Source organism: Aedes albopictus, chromosome 1, assembly GCF_035046485.1.
Source record: "Aedes albopictus strain Foshan chromosome 1, AalbF5, whole genome shotgun sequence".
In the NCBI taxonomy this organism is placed as follows: domain Eukaryota; kingdom Metazoa; phylum Arthropoda; class Insecta; order Diptera; family Culicidae; genus Aedes; species Aedes albopictus.
In genome coordinates, this window is record NC_085136.1 from 65,340,420 (window position 1) to 65,354,072 (window position 13,653).

The 13,653-nt window shown below is 45.2% G+C and overlaps 1 protein-coding gene across 5 annotated transcripts in view; it reads right to left on the reverse strand.

Moving 5' to 3' along the window:
• LOC109401880 (Ca(2+)/calmodulin-responsive adenylate cyclase) overlaps positions 1-13,653 on the reverse strand; it is a 222,706-nt gene that overhangs the window by 88,490 nt on the left and 120,563 nt on the right. The window contains exon 3 of one of the 5 annotated variants that reach the window (XM_062844700.1): positions 4,560-4,598. The exons of the other annotated variants lie outside the window; for them this stretch is intronic. The gene's annotated coding sequence lies outside the window, so the exon portion shown is untranslated. The remainder of the gene's footprint in view (positions 1-4,559; positions 4,599-13,653) is intronic. 5 annotated transcript variants of the gene reach the window in all.

Here is a 13,653-nt window from a genome sequence, read left to right on the forward strand (position 1 = left end):
CTGGAGAGTTTCCTGCATGTATTGCATGGCAGCTTTCCTTCCAGAAAAGTCTGGAGGAATCCGAGTAGCAACCCTGGGGCAATCTCAGTAGGATTTTTTTTCCTTTGATAAATCCGTGTAGAAATCACATAAAAAAACTTCAGAAGGAACCCTAGCGGACATTTCTAGACGAATTCCTGGAAAAAAAATGTGGAAGAATACCAAAAGGAATTCTCAAGGAATCCACGGACAAATTTTTTGAGGAAAAATTGGAAGAATTACTGGAGCAATCCCATCAGGAATTTATGAAAAAAAAAATCCAAGAGGAGTTTCTGGAGAAACCCTCGGAGAAATGTTCACGAAAATTCTCAAGAAATGCGTAATGGGATTCGTAAATAAATTCTTACTGGGATTGCTAGACAGGGTTTTCTAACAATTTCTACTCAAATTCTTCCTTTTGTTTCTCCAAGGATTCCAAGGAGTCATTTTATTAGATTTGAATTCATTTTAAAAGACAATTCACACCGTCTTCAGCCAGAGGCTGCACAGACTGAACACATTACCACAGACAAACAGACTTACTTAGAAGAAATTTGTTTCAAAAACATCGTTTGGTGTTTCACTAGCACCCTCTATCACGCAGAAAAATATTTTGTAAACTCAATTAAATTCTAGTTCAAATCAACCGATTTTTCAGTTTGTTATAGCGACAAACTGATTTCTATGTTAAACTGAACTGTTCCATTGTTTGATAATACAAATATTTTCATTTGCCGAAATTTTTGACAGTTTGTTAGAACAAACAGAGACTTGGTAGTTTCAACATAAAATAACAGATTGTTTTAAACGACTGCACTTTTGCCACTAACAAAGCCGGGAAGTGATTTTTAGACACTCGACAAGCGGATGGAAGCGAGAACGAATAAAAAAGGCAAAAAATCGAAACCGACCAACTTTTTTTGGATGCAGTCTTGAGTTCCTGCGCGTAATCCATCACGGCCAAAACTGCACTTGGAAGTTGGAGTGATGGATTTGCTACACTTTCTTCGTTGTGGCGATGTTGGGGTTAGAATTTTGAAGATGTGTGAGTGCTTTTGTTGAAACAAATGCAGATTTTAACCACAGACAAACAGACGTAACACTTCGAACATTTTTCGATTCACATCATAGTCACGGCAACATGTTCGCCCAATCCTAAAAGGACTGAGTTTGGCCGACCATCAACTAGATGGCGGTAGTGGGCAAACGTCAAACTCGAGCAATAACGATGCGAGCGCCACGGATGGTCAGTTGGCCAACTATCAAATTTTTAAATAGACCGTTAAATTGATGTACGATGGGAATCATCAGAGTGTTACGTCTGTTTGTCTGTGGCAATACTATTTGTTGGGATTATTTTATCTGATATTATTTGGGTAATGTTACCTAAATGAAATTCAATTATATTTAGAGCAATTATCTAAGGTGATGTTCAGGTGAGTTTACGGGAAAGGTGCGGCGGGGAATAAATGAACTGCAGGTGCATATCAGAGAAGATCCAAGGCGTCTCAGGGGGTTTCCAAGGCGCCAGACACGTATAATTCTTGGCTCAGTATAGGGCTCTGCACGAAATTCTCACCCTCTCTTTCGCTCTCATTGAGATTTAGTAAACAACAAGGCCAGGAAATGTCAGAATCCCATACAAAATCAAAACAGTGCAGTGCCCTATATTATAGTATACTGAAATAGATTAGTGCATCGTAGTAATCTCTGCGGCCGATTTTTTCGATAAACAATGTTTGTTTTTTGATTCATCTGTCACAGTCTTGATTTCAGCAAGTACGATTACTTCGATGATAATACATTAATATACAATAATATACATTAATTCATTAATATACTAATATACTGTAATATAGTGTATTACATTATGCTAATACGTGTCTAGCCCCTTGGGGGTTTCAAGGGCGTTCCACGGGATATCAGGGATGTTCTAGCGAGTCTCCAGGGTTTGCAGAGGCGTTCCAGGTGCGTTCCAGAAGGTTTGATGATATTCCACGTAAAATTATGAGGTTTCAGGAGCGTTCCAGGGATTCTAGAAGTATATCTGAGGTACTTCTGGGGTTTTCAGGAGTATGAGGGGCGTTCCAGGATGTTTCAGCGAAGTTCTAGGGATTCAGGACGTGTCAGGGACGTTTCAAAGTTCTAAAAGGGTTTCAAGGGGCGATCCAGGAATATTCTAGGGGCCATTAGGGAATTACATTAGCGTTCCAGGGTGTATCAGGCAGTTTCAGGGGTTTCAAGAGTTTTCAGCTGCGTCAGGAGTGCCAGAGTGTTTAAAGGGTATTCCAAGGGCTTTTAGGAAATTTCAAGCGATTCAGAGAAGTAGCAGGGAGATTTCAGGGGGTTCAGGGTAACTCCCTTTGGAATTTACTTGAATTTACCCCCCACCCACCAAATCGTCTTGAAACGCCTTGATACTTCTTGAATCCGCTTTCAAGGAGGTTCAAGGGCTATAAAACTCCTTGAAAGATTCCTGAAGCCCCCGGTAACCCCTTCCAAACCCATCACCCCCCCTCCCTACTGTAAAACTTTTCACTAGAAGAACTCGAAGCTAGAGGGCAAGGACCGCTTACAGGGCGCTGCGTCTTGTAGCCGATACACTTTACAGACTTCTGAGAGGACTTCTTCGGAACTAGGGCTGCGTTACTAGGAAAAGGATAGGAACATGTTCATATTGTCGGGCCGCCACCAAACCGGACGTCGCACAACTGAGTCACGATGCGACCGGACTCGCGACGTTTTCTGAATCATTTCTGAATCATCAGTATTGCGCATCTATCCCCTTGTCATTAGCAACACAGTGCACTAGTCGAGCAAAAGTTGCGACACTTGTGGTTCTTGGTCCAATTGCAATTTTTGATTGAATGTTTGTCTTGATTCCAAGCGGATAGACAATTTAACCGATGCGATAGTTTAAAAATTCATTCCTTTTCTTTTCAGCTTCACAGCACAGTGTCAACCTATCAATCACAGAAATCCTACAGGATTTCTTTTTGAGTTTCCTCCAGGAAGTCGTTCATCTAGGAATTTGCTCCGAAATCCCCTTTGCAGGGTTTTTTTCTCCAGGAATGCCATCCCATGAAGAACCTTTTGTTGGTCCTAGATAGAACTTTAGAAGAAATCTCAGAAAGAGCTCCTCAAGGAATCTCAGGTGAGGGAAGAAGAACTCCTTGAGTAGTCCCTCATTTAAGAATCCCAAATACAGCTCCTGGCTCATTCAAAAGAATCCTGGAGAAATTCAAGAATGCACTCCCGAGAGAAATCCTAGAATCATAGGAGAAATCATAGAAAGAGTTCCTGGAGAAATTTCAGAAGATAGAGACCTCAAATGGAGGAATATTGGAAGAAACTCTTTGAAGATTCCCAGAAGGAACTCCCAATGGAATCCCTGAAGAAACTTCTCTCAGTTTTCTCATTTTTTTAGAGTGGTTGTTGAAGGAATCTCTGGAGGAATGTCATAGGAAGTTCCTGGAAAAAATTGAGAAAGATCTCTATGGACCAGAAAGAATTCTTTAGGAAATTTCAAAATATTTTTTTTAACTCCCAAAAGAATCACAGAGAGAACTTCTGGACGAATGCTGAACAAACCACAGGAGGAATCCCGGACCAGGATTTTTTCCGGGATTTCTCCATAAGTACTTCGCGACACTCTCCCAGGAATTGCTTCAGAAGTCCCTTCTACAATTATCCACATTCAGAATTCCTTCAGACATTTTCCTTGGGTTCTTCCAGAAGCTTCTTCTGAGATTCCTAAAGAGGGATTCCTCCAGGAACTCCTTCGTGGATTCCTTAAGGAACTTATTCTGGGATACCTCCAGGAACACTTTCCGAGATTCATCCAGATATTCCTTCTGTGTTTTTTTCTAGAAATGTATTCCAAGATTCAGTCAGGTGTTCCTCTAGGTCCCCTCAGGGATCTCCTCCTGACATTTTTCCTGGGGTTTGTTCAGAATGCCTTCATGAATTCTTTCTGTGATTTTTCGCTGTCAAAGAAAACCTTTTTTTTTATTTCTAAAGGGATTTCGTCTGGGATTACCAGTCTCTGAAATTCTCCTGTAATTCATTACGGGATTCCGTCTACGAGTTTTTTTAGGAATACTTTCCAGAAGGCCACTAGGAACTCCGTATATCATCCAGGAATCGAATTTTCGAGGTTCCTGCAGGAACTCCTTCCGAGATTCCTCCACAAGTTCTTTACAAGATTTCTCTAAAAGTTTCATCAGGGGTTTTATAAGGAGTTCCTTCTGGGATCCAAAAAGGAACATCCCAGAAATAGCTCCTAAATAAAATATGAGTTTTCTTTAACATTTAAAATTACTTCGTAATTAATGACTTCGGAAGCTACGTAAGTGATTTATTCCAAAAGTGCAGTTTAAATTCTAGATTTTAGTTTTCATTGTAGCACTTTGATATTTTATTTATTTTGAATCTATGAGAATTCCAGAGAGTGTTAACTTTTTTATGAATAACTACACTAGAAGAAAATATGGTCCAAATAATATACTATTTATGGTTGGTTTTACATATTGCATACTTACAAATGGAGTTTCAAAAAGAAGTAAGCAACTAGGCCATACCTGAAAATAGAAGAAAGAAAAAATGACATCAGACTAGTTGAACGATGTTTACAGTTAATAATTATTGCATTCGAAACGCTAAAACACAAAAGAAAAGTAATAGATAGTAAGTTCCGAGATGAACTAGCCTTGGGCTAAAAATCTCGTTAACTCAGATATATAGTATACATATAAAAAAAGTAATAAAAGTATCCCCAAAACGACCCATCCAGAGGCGATTAATGAGCGTTTACGAAGGCAACTCTCCACGTGATGAATGTTAACTACATTCACGCCGTGGAGAGTTGCGTTTGCTACTTTCTGTTGACTTAAGTATTGATGCTTGTACATATTGGTTTTCAGGTAAAACAAAAATGAAAAAGTGTCCTTTACATTGGCTTTTGCTACGATGCATCGCGATATTTCTGAAGCTAGTAAACAGCATGGTAAATGAATGATCCCATCCCTGACAAGTCCGTCAATTGCAAAATTTGACAAGTTTTTGTCATTGAAACGCAATCTAGTGTCAAATTCGTGCTGTCAGTCATGCTTGTAGTGATCGGAATATTCTAGGATCCTTTTTGTGAATGATTTCATTTTCAATTCAAAACAATTCACATTTTTCTTTGAAACACGTTTATTATCGCGAAAGCTAACCAACAAACTGACAATCACATTCAAATCCTCATTAGTTGCCTACTATGATTCAACTTTCTTTGTAACAACGGTCTTTACAATTCACATCTGTTCTCCTTGATGACACAAGCATGTGTCTTAGTTTCTTGAACAGGATTATATTCTTATCCTATATTTATTATCCCTCATGATCCCTACAATGCTGTCAAACTGTCGTTGCAATTAGCGAATGGCTTTCGCTCGTTTCAATGTAAAGATGTTGCAACGAGCGACCGACTGCTGTATTTGTTGGTTGTATATGGTTTGGTTGTACTGCATACTTACAAATGGAAATTAAAAATTGCAACAACTAGGCCTTACCTGAAAATAGAAGAGAGAAAAAATGACATCAGATTGGTTAAATGTTATTCACAGTTCCAAGTTATTGCAGTCGAAACGTCAAAACACAGAAGAAAAGTCGTAAAAGTCCCCTCAAAACGACCCATCCAAAGGCGAAGAGTTGGGAGATTAATGAGCGTTTACGGAAAACGCCAGCAGCGTGCTGGCGTAAGAAACGAAAAAAATGGTCCAGCTGTCCAAAACATTTAACGCCTTGATATTCTTTTCCTCTATGGTTTTTTTTTGGTTGACAGATCACGCGTCTGCTCAACTGCGGCAGCAGCAGCAGCAGGTGCCACAAATCGTCCAAAAATGATCGTTTTTACGATCTTTTTTCGCTGCCGCCACCATAAAATTGCCACCGCTAACGAAGCAAAAGATTGTTTCTTCCGTTTTTTTTTGCTTTCTTCGGTGAACACCATTCAAGAAAGATGTTATTAGCACTTTAAAAGTAGAGTTGACGCGCTTCGTTGCAAAACATCAAATTTATTGTCAGTTTGACATTCCATTCCTTGAAGGACGCGCAATACACAATGGCAGTGCAAAATTGCATAAATTTACGCACTCTTCACAATAAATAGTTACAATCAAAGTGTGCCGCGCTCGGCCTAAAGACCTTCTCGGCCTTAAGACCTTCTCGGCCTGAAGACCTTCTCGGTCGAAGACCTTCTCGGCCTGAAGACCTTCTCGGCCTGAAGACCTTCTCGGCCTGAAGACGTTTTCGGCCTGAAGACCTTCTCGGCCTGAAGACCTTCTCGGCCTGAAGACGTTTTCGGCCTGAAGACCTTCTCGGCCTTAAGACCTTCTCGGCCTTAAGACCTTCTCGGCCTGAAGACCTTCTCGGTCGAAGACCTTCTCGGCCTGAAGACCTTCTCGGCCTGAAGACGTTTTCGGCCTGAAGACCTTCTCGGCCTGAAGACCTTCTCGGCCTGAAGACCTTCTCGGCCTGAAGACCTTCTCGGCCTGAAGACCTTCTCGGCCTGAAGACCTTCTCGGCCTGAAGACCTTCTCGGCCTGAAGACCTTCTCGGCCTGAAGACCTTCTCGGCCTGAAGACCTTCTCGGCCTGAAGACCTTCTCGGCCTGAAGACCTTCTCGGCCTGAAGACCTTCTCGGCCTGAAGACCTTCTCGGCCTGAAGACCTTCTCGGCCTGAAGACCTTCTCGGCCTGAAGACCTTCTCGGCCTGAAGACCTTCTCGGCCTGAAGACCTTCTCGGCCTGAAGACCTTCTCGGCCTGAAGACCTTCTCGGCCTGAAGACCTTCTCGGCCTGAAGACCTTCTCGGCCTGAAGACCTTCTCGGCCTGAAGACCTTCTCGGCCTGAAGACCTTCTCGGCCTGAAGACCTTCTCGGCCTGAAGACCTTCTCGGCCTGAAGACCTTCTCGGCCTGAAGACCTTCTCGGCCTGAAGACCTTCTCGGCCTTAAGACCTTCTCGGCCTGAAGACCTTCTCGGCCTGAAGACCTTCTCGGCCTGAAGGCCTTCTCGGCCTGAAGGCCTTCTCGGCCTGAAGGCCTTCTCGGCCTGAAGGCCTTCTCGGCCTGAAGACCTTCTCGGCCTAGAGACCTTCTCGGCCTAGAGACCTTCTCGGCCTAGAGACCTTCTCGGCCTAGAGACCTTCTCGGCCTAGAGACCTTCTCGGCCTAGAGACCTTCTCGGCCTAGAGACCTTCTCGGCCTAGAGACCTTCTCGGCCTAGAGACCTTCTCGGCCTAGAGACCTTCTCGGCCTAGAGACCTTCTCGGCCTAGAGACCTTCTCGGCCTAGAGACCTTCTCGGCCTAGAGACCTTCTCGGCCTAGATACCTTCTCGGCCTAGAGACCTTCTCGGCCTAGAGACCTTCTCGGCCTAGAGACCTTCTCGGCCTAGAGACCTTCTCGGCCTAGAGACCTTCTCGGCCTAGAGACCTTCTCGGCCTAGAGACCTTCTCGGCCTAGAGACCTTCTCGGCCTAGAGACCTTCTCGGCCTAGAGACCTTCTCGGCCTAGAGACCTTCTCGGCCTAGAGACCTTCTCGGCCTAGAGACCTTCTCGGCCTAGAGACCTTCTCGGCCTAGAGACCTTCTCGGCCTAGAGACCTTCTCGGCCTAGAGACCTTCTCGGCCTAGAGACCTTCTCGGCCTAGAGACCTTCTCGGCCTAGAGACCTTCTCGGCCTAGAGACCTTCTCGGCCTAGAGACCTTCTCGGCCTAGAGACCTTCTCGGCCTAGAGACCTTCTCGGCCTAGAGACCTTCTCGGCCTAGAGACCTTCTCGGCCTAGAGACCTTCTCGGCCTAGAGACCTTCTCGGCCTAGAGACCTTCTCGGCCTAGAGACCTTCTCGGCCTAGAGACCTTCTCGGCCTAGAGACCTTCTTGGCCTAGAGACCTTCTCGGCCTAGAGACCTTCTCGGCCTAGAGACCTTCTCGGCCTAGAGACCTTCTCGGCCTGAAGACCTTCTCGGCCTAGAGACCTTCTCGGCCTAGAGACCTTCTCGGCCTAGAGACCTTCTCGGCCTAGAGACCTTCTCGGCCTAGAGACCTTCTCGGCCTAGAGACCTTCTCGGCCTAGAGACCTTCTCGGCCTAGAGACCTTCTCGGCCTAGAGACCTTCTCGGCCTAGAGACCTTCTCGGCCTAGAGACCTTCTCGGCCTAGAGACCTTCTCGGCCTAGAGACCTTCTCGGCCTAAAGACCTTCTCGGCGTAAAGAGAACTGAAAGTCAACAAACTTTGAAAACCAAGAAGAGTTAAGTCACAACAGAGATGGATCAGCCGGCATTTACGACGTACGACGAAATTCTGTGCTCCAAATTTTACACAGTTTGTGCGTCATCAGCACCACCTCCACACAACTACCGGGTCCATCATCGTATCTAGATGCAAAAAAGTTGCCGCCTTTTGTCTCCCATAGCACTCGTTTTCACCGGTTTTCGGGATGTAAAACACCTCGATCGTTAAATGACGACCGAGGCGTCCATACCACCGTACCTAGGGGCTGTCCATAAACCACGTGGTCATGAGGGGGGGGGGGGGGGGGGTTCGGCCTATGAGCATTTTGTATGGACGAATAAAAAAATTTGTATGGACTAATGACCACGCGGGGGGTCGAGAAGTCCCAAAAAAATGACCACGTGATTTATGGACAGCTCCCTACCAGCACTCAGCGTATCAACTTCAGCAAAAATAACATCAACCCGAAGCTATCATCGTAATCTTCGTTCCATTTAAAATTCAGATTACCATACCGGCGATGGGCCCATACAGCAACAGCTGTAAAGGCGTGGTGGGTATTCAGCATAACCAGTATCTTCGAGTCTATTACATGATATACACATGCAAAATGGTCATTGGCAGAGGAATGCTGTCGGTTAATAACTGTGGAAGTGCTCATAGAACACTCTGAGAAGCAAGCTTTGTTCCAGTGGGGACGTTAAACCAAAGATGAAGAAGAACAACTGCCGACGAAAGGCGAGGAATGTTTGTTCCATCATCATCAGAGGAGATGGATTGCTAACGCAGAACACACACACCTCCACCCCGGTTTGCAAACATACTATCATCGTTAGGGAAATGGGAAAAAATCTGCAACTATTTTTAGTAGATGGTGTACGTACAGTTCCTCACGGTCACTGCATTCCTCCCTGTTCAACTTCATCATCATCATCGATTTCTGAAGCCTGCAGGAAGTTAGCATTAACGATGACATTGTATAACAAACTTTCGGTGGTTTGTTATTTGTAACACCATTCAGATTCACTTGAATTTCTGGAAGAGATTCTCCCGAATCTCTGGAAAAGCTTCTTCTAAATCTGTGGAAGAGATTCTCCGGAATCACTGAAAGAGATCTTCTTGAAGCTCTGAAATCTATCGTCCAGAATCTCTGAAAGAGATCTTCTTTTGAATCTCTGGAAGAGATCTTCCAAAATCTCTAGAAGAGATCTTCCAGAATCTCTAGGAGAGATCATCCACAATCTCTGGAAGAGATCTTCCAGAATCCCTGGAAGAGATCTTCCAGAATCTCTGGAAGAGATCTTCCAGAATCTCTGGAAGAGATCTTCCAGAATTTCTGGAAGAGATTTTCCAGAATCTCTGGAAAAGATCTTCCAAATCTCTGGAAGAGATCTTCCACAATCTCTCGAAGAGATCTTCCTGAATCTCTCGAAGAGATCTTCCAGAATCTCTGGAAGAGATCTTCCACAATCTCTCGAAGAGATCTTCCAGAATCTCTAGAAGTGATCTTCCAGAATCTATGGAAATGATCTTCCAGAAGCTCTCGAAGAGATCTTCCAGAAGCTCTCGAAGAGATCTTCCAGAATATCTAGAAGAGATCTTCCAGAATCTCTGGAAGAGATCTTCCAGAATCTCTGGAAGAGGTCTTCCAGAATCTCTGGAAGAAATCTACCAGTGTCTCTGAAAGAGATCTCCCAGAATCTCTGAGAGAGATCTTCCACAATCCCTGGAAGAGATCTTCCAGAATCTCTGGAAGAGATCTTCCAGAATCTCTTGAAGAGATCTCCTAGAATCTCTGGAAGAGATCTTCCAGAATCTCTGGAAGAGATCTTCCAGAATCTCTGGAAGAGATCTTCCAGAATTTCTGAAAGAGATCTTCCAGAATTTCTGAAAGAGATCTTCCAGAATCTCTGGAAGAGATCTTCCAGAATCTCTGGAAGAGATCTTCCAGAATCTCTGGAAGAGATCTTCCAGAATCTCTGGAAGAGATCTTCCAGAATCTCTGGAAGAGATCTTCCAGAATCTCTGGAAGAGATCTTCCAGAATCTCTGGAAGAGATCTTCCAGAATCTCTGAGAGGGATCTTCCAGAATCTCTGGAAGAGATCTTCCAGAATCTCAGGAAAGGAGCTTCCAGAATCTCTGGAAGAAATCTTCTAGAACCTTTGAAAGAGATCTTTCGGAAGCTCTGCATCACATCTTCCAGAATCTCTAAAAGAGGTTTTTGGAATTTCTGCAAGAGATTCTCTTGAATATCTGCAAGAGATTCCCTAGAATCTTCTTCTCAAGAATCTCTACAAGATATTCTTCTAAATCACTGCAAGAGATTTTTTTAAATCTCTGCAATTTTTTTTTAATCTCTGCAAGAGATTCTTCCCGAACCTCTGGGGAATGTTTGCCAGAATCTATGGGGGATGCTCTCCCGAATCTCGGGGAGAGATTCCACCGAATCTCGGGGAGAGATTCCACCGAATCTCGGGGAGAGATTCTCCTGAATCACGGGGAGAGATTCTACCGAATCTCGGGGAGAGATTCTCCTGAATCTCGGGGAGAGATTCTCCCGAATCTCGGGGAGAGATTCTCCCGAATCTCGGGGAGAGATTCTTCCGAATCTCGGGGAGAGATTCTCCCGAATCTCGGGGAGAGATTCTCCCGAATCTCGGGGAGAGATTCTCCCGAATCTCGGGGAGAGATTCTCCCGAATCTCGGGGAGAGATTCTCCCGAATCTCGGGGAGAGATTCTCCCGAATCTCGGGGAGAGATTCTCCCGAATCTCGGGGAGAGATTCTCCCGAATCTCGGGGAGAGATTCTCCCGAATCTCGGGGAGAGATTCTCCCGAATCTCGGGGAGAGATTCTCCCGAATCTCGGGGAGAGATTCTCCCGAATCTCGGGGAGAGATTCTCCCGAATCTCGGGGAGAGATTCTCCCGAATCTCGGGGAGAGATTCTCCCGAATCTCGGGGAGAGATTCTCCCGAATCTCGGGGAGAGATTCTCCCGAATCTCGGGGAGAGATTCTCCCGGATCTCGGGGAGAGATTCTCCCGAATCTCAGGGAGAGATTCTCCCGAATCTCGGGGAGAGATTCTCCCGAATCTCGGGGAGAGATTCTCCCGAATCTCGGGGAGAGATTCTCCCGAATCTCGGGGAGAGATTCTCCCGAATCTCGGGGAGAGATTCTCCCGAATCTCGGGGAGAGATTCTCCCGAATCTCGGGGAGAGATTCTCCCGAATCTCGGGGAGAGATTCTCCCGAATCTCGGGGAGAGATTCTCCCGAATCTCGGGGAGAGATTCTTCCGAATCTCGGGGAGAGATTCTTCCGAATCTCGGGGAGAGATTCTCCCGAATCTCGGGGAGAGATTCTCCCGAATCTCGGGGAGAGATTCTCCCGAATCTCGGGGAGAGATTCTCCCGAATCTCGGGGAGAGATTCTCCCGAATCTCGGGGAGAGATTCTCCCGAATCTCGGGGAGAGATTCTCCCGAATCTCGGGGAGAGATTCTCCCGAATCTCGGGGAGAGATTCTCCCGAATCTCGGGGAGAGATTCTCCCGAATCTCGGGGAGAGATTCTCCCGAATCTCGGGGAGAGATTCTCCCGGATCTCGGGGAGAGATTCTCCCGAATCTCAGGGAGAGATTCTCCCGAATCTCGGGGAGAGATTCTCCCGAATCTCGGGGAGAGATTCTCCCGAATCTCGGGGAGAGATTCTCCCGAATCTCGGGGAGAGATTCTCCCGAATCTCGGGGAGAGATTCTCCCGAATCTCGGGGAGAGATTCTCCCGAATCTCGGGGAGAGATTCTTCCGAATCTCGGGGAGAGATTCTTCCGAATCTCGGGGAGAGATTCTCCCGAATCTCGGGGAGAGATTCTCCCGAATCTCGGGGAGAGATTCTCCCGAATCTCTGGGAGAGATTCTTCCGAATCTCGGGGAGAGATTCTTCCGAATCTCGGGGAGAGATTCTTCCGAATCTCGGGGAGAGATTCTTCCGAATCTCGGGGAGAGATTCTCCCCAATCTCGGGGAGAGATTCTCCCGAATCTCGGGGAGAGATTCTCCCGAATCTCGGGGAGAGTGTCCAGCGAGTCTCGAGGAGAGATTCTCCCGAATCTCGAGGAGAGATTCTCCCGAATCTCGAGGAGAGATTCTCCCGAATCTCGAGGAGAGATTCTCCCGAATCTCGAGGAGAGATTCTCCCGAATCTCGAGGAGAGATTCTCCCGAATCTCGGGAAGAGATTCTCCCGGATCTCGGGGAGAGATTCTCCCGAATCTCGGGGAGAGATTCTCCCGAATCTTTGGGAGAGATTCTCCCGAATCTCGGGGAGAGATTCTCGCGAATCTTGGGGAGAGATTCTCGAAGAGAGATTCTACTGAATCACAGGGAAAGATTCTCCTAAGTCTCGAGGAAAGATTCTCCTGAATCTTTGGGAGAGATTCTCCTGAATCTCGGGAAGAGATTCTCCCGAATATTTGGGAGTGATTTTCCCAAAATTCTCGGAGAGATTCTCCCGAATCTTCGAAAGAGATCTTTCAGAATCCAGCTTCAGATACTTTAGAAGAGATTCTAGAATCCCGTGTCTATCATTTTTGCAATACCATGCAATAAGTTGTCATACAAAAGATGGCGAGGATGGTTCAGCAAAACTTAAATAAACCCGTAATTTCTCGAACAGATGTTTGTGAAAATGTGCGTTGGTATGTGTATGCCTCTGAAGTAAAGAGCCACCCAGTATCCGCCAGGTTTTCCATTGCTCGCGAGGCCGGATGCACTGTGAAAGAGTTTTCTGATTGATTTGGTCTTCGTCACAGCAGCCGGCAGTACCATTAGCGCCATACATCCGTTCCCAGTTTGCTTCTAGCAAAGTCTCCAATGTACGTATGAACTATACATACCAGTAGCTAGCAAGTATTTCCATCGCATTTTTCTGCTCCGCACCGAACCAGCTGATGATGATGATGGGCCCGGACCGACGGATGACGGTAAATTGAGTTATCTCAGCGAACTGACGCTCTGTTCTAAATTTATACGGCTCTTTTTTTCTGCTCTTGTAAGCTGACCTTCGATAGAATGCCGGTTGGATAAGGGGAAATGACTTAATAGCTCAAATTACGACTTTTACGGAATTTAGGTCAACTTGAAAAAGTGGAAAAGCTTTTCAGACATCTGCGGATAATCTTCAATTAGAAAAGAAACTAATATTTTTGTAAACAAGTTTTCATCAAGTTGTAATGATATTGGTGTATATGTAGGATGGTTTGCATTCAGAACAATAAAATAACAGAAAGAAACATATTATTGATTATTGTAAAATACTTGTTGATTAATCTGAAACTGTGACAACAAGTTCTACCAGTAGGC